The sequence below is a fragment of the Camelus bactrianus genome, chromosome 17 (genome assembly GCF_048773025.1).
Source record: "Camelus bactrianus isolate YW-2024 breed Bactrian camel chromosome 17, ASM4877302v1, whole genome shotgun sequence".
Classification (NCBI taxonomy): domain Eukaryota; kingdom Metazoa; phylum Chordata; class Mammalia; order Artiodactyla; family Camelidae; genus Camelus; species Camelus bactrianus.
The window spans coordinates 10,829,255-10,832,624 of record NC_133555.1 but is presented as its reverse complement, the minus strand read 5'-3'; the positions used below and the strand labels follow the sequence as shown (position 1 = coordinate 10,832,624).

The 3,370-nt window shown below is 40.7% G+C and overlaps 1 non-coding gene across 1 annotated transcript; it reads right to left on the bottom strand.

The window, feature by feature from the left end:
- Window positions 1–2,444: 2,444 nt before the first annotated feature.
- Window positions 2,445–2,518, bottom strand: TRNAS-AGA (transfer RNA serine (anticodon AGA)). Its single transcript has one exon. It is a non-coding gene; the product is annotated as a tRNA-Ser (tRNA).
- Window positions 2,519–3,370: the final 852 nt, after the last annotated feature.

Below are 3,370 nucleotides of genomic sequence, written 5' to 3'. Positions count from 1 at the left end.
CCCAGAGTTTTTAAACCTCAAGGCTTCAAGGCTTGGCATTATCTGGCTCCTGCCGGCCCGTGCCCTCCCCACCCTACTTCCTTGCTCACAGCACTCACTCCACCTCGCGCTGGCCTTCCTTCTGCTCACTAAGCCCGTTTACCCTGCTTCAACCTCCAGGCCCTGGCACTTGACATTCTCTGTATACTGAAGATCTCCAAGAACTTTACAAGATTGGTTCTTTCTTGTTGTTTGGATCACAGCTGTAATGACACTTCCTCAGAGAAGCCTGCCCTGATCACCCAGGCTAAATCAGGCCCTCCTTCCCGCAGACACTTTCTAATCCGAGGACCCTGCTTACTTTCTTCAAGTACTCTTCAGTATTTGAAATCATCATATTCATTTATGAATGTATGTGTTGTCTTCTCCCACTAGAAAGGAAATTCCAAAGCAGCAGGGATCTCCTCTGTCATATTCACAAGCATCTTATATCCATAGTATCTAAAATGGTGCCCGTACATGGCAAACACTCCATAAACATTCGCTGGGGGGATGAGTGAATGAATGAGGACCACAGCTGCCATCTGTCATGACATACATGATAACCTCTATTAATCAGAATATTTAACTAACCAAAATAGTGTAGCCCCTTCCTGAACATGCCAGAAAACAGAATTTCTAATACACTGACAAGTGTTACAGCTGCGTTAACAGAATCATTAAGTGCCCAACTGATCAGGCCTATGTAGAAAGCAAGAAAAGCATGTGTAATTTATGTCCACTGGAAAGGGACCATCTAGGATAGAGCTGGCTGCTACAAACCCACTTACCCTTTCCTTTGAGATCTGGAAATGAATCTGTTTCTTTCTGACCCCCACCGCTCATGCCCCCTGCCCCCGGGTGTGCTAAAGCAGTTTCCTTCACTGTTTCCTTCTTCTATGGAATCAACGAATTTGCAAAGAGATAGGATCACTTTCCCTTTGTTAGTCCTTCAGAGTAAAAGATGGTGCATTTTCCCTCCCTGGAAACTCACAGAATCACTTCTTTCATAAAGCTCACAACTGTCTCACTGAATGCCACAGCCAGAAAAAATGCTCTTGTCAAAATGTTTCCTACATACAAAGACCCTTCATTCTAATTAACTGTGATTTTTCATAAATTAATATATTGAGTTATTAAATTCCCAGCCAATATTATCATCTTCATACGTCCGTGTGCAAGAAAATATGCTAATTATTAATGTCTCCCAATTCCCAACAAGTTATACATTTAGCAAATTAGGGGAGTATTTAAGGTTTCTTCTGACAGAAGACCCTTAGACGTATCAACCCCAAATCTGAGACAATCACTAGTGGAAAACCGGCAGTTATTTTTGCTTCCTACTCACTTTTTGCCCTTCCTAAGAACTCAACCCTTGGGAGCTGACAAATAAAGATAAATTACCAGTCTAGAGCATTCTAACTAACTAAGCCACTGTAGTCACTTAAATGAATCTCAAAACCCACTTTTTGCTTTGTTAGCTAAAATCCCTCTTCTCATTGTCTTCTACTATGTGACTAAGAATTACATAACACCAAGAAAAGGTTGTAAAAGCCAGGTTCATTATCTTGCTGACTCTACTTCTGGACTTAATGATATTCCTTGACTGGAAAAGGGATTGCCTCATGCCTAGAAAAGTGTGTGATGTTAAGTCCCGTGCTTTCTCTGCTTTATAAACATAAAATCCCTCTTTTTCACATGTAACAGAGCATATCCATGACTTTCAATTGATCCTAGACAATGTTATAGGGTAGGACCAAATTAAAAGTCCCCTAATTTATTTTAAGGACTGATCTCATTTAACACAGAAATATATTTCTACTTACAACAAGAATAATAAAAGCTAACATTCACTGAGTGCTTAAGACATACTAGAAGCTTTTCAGTGAACTTTATGTTAGTCTTCACAGTGATCCTACAAGGTAGGTATTTTAATAGTGTGATGATGAACACACTGAAACAAGGCATTCTGGAGACAGACGGCATGAGTCTGTACCCCAGCACTGCCACTTACTTGCCATAGGACCGTGGGCAAGTTACTTAACCCCTTTAGGCCTCAGTTTCATAATCTGTAAACTGGGAATGTTAGTAGTTACCTACCTCATGGGGTTTTGTGAGGAATAAATTATAAAATTTATCTAACAGGCTTACAATACTTAAGTCCACTATAAAGAACATGATTCTAGAGTTTCTCGAACTTTGGTCATTTTTAAACCTTGTGTATGACTTGGGCCATATACCTGTGGACCAGTTTAGTATTAAATAATTAATACTACTTATTTAATATTGCCTTTTTTGCAATGAAATTCTGACACTCACTGCCTAGAGTTAGGTCAAAGTTCAATTTTTTTTAATTTGTGTTTTTTGGGGAAGGGAGGAGGTAATTAAGTTTGTTTATTTGTTTGTTTGCTTGTTTATTTTTTTAATGGAAGTCCTGGGGATTGAACCCAGGACCTCATGCATTCTAAGCACATGCTCTACCACTGAGCTATACCCCTCCCCTCAAAGTTCAAATGTTAAGGGAAGAGTCCAGCAGAGACTAACCTCACTTCAGACACCAGTCCCAGTTCCAGGGCTCTCAGACCACCCACAAATTCCACCGTTCCCACTGCCTCCTCAGGTTTGATAATTTCCTAGAATAACTCACAGAACTCAGGGAATTTCTATACTTAGTACTATAGTTCTATTATAAAGGCTACAGTTAGGGCCAGCCACATGCAAAGGCACATAGGCAAGATGTGGGAGGGTCCCACACACAAAACTTCCATCCTCAGGATGCATCACCCTCCCAGCATGCTAATGTGCTTCAATAACCAGGGAACTCAACCTGAGTGCAGGGTTTTTCTTGGGTTTCAGGACACGGGCATCAGCGAATCATTGGTCACATGATTACATTCAATCTTCAGCCTCCCCGGGGGTCAGATGATGTCCCTGGCTCAAAGCCGCAACCCTTGAATCACATGGTTAGTCTTTCCAGCATGGCTGGACCCTATCCTAACACGATCTAGGGGCCACCATGAGTCATCTCGTACCATAAAGTCAGGAAAAGCCCAATGTGAATAAACCAAAACACGTCCATCACTTGGTAATTCCAAGGATTAAGAGGCTACCTCCCAGGAACCAGGGATAAAGGCCAGTCAAATTTTTATTATACAATACTTTTAAATCAACTCACTTTTGGCCTTCAGTAAGTTTACCATTATTGTAAACGATAACGTAAGGTGATCAGTTCTGATGTGCTAGGCATACCTTTTCTACACATTAAAAAAGATGAGTGATTTAAAATTTAAAATGTTTATCTGTATATCACCCCAGATTATCTCAGGTCACCACATACTCATTCATGTTAAGG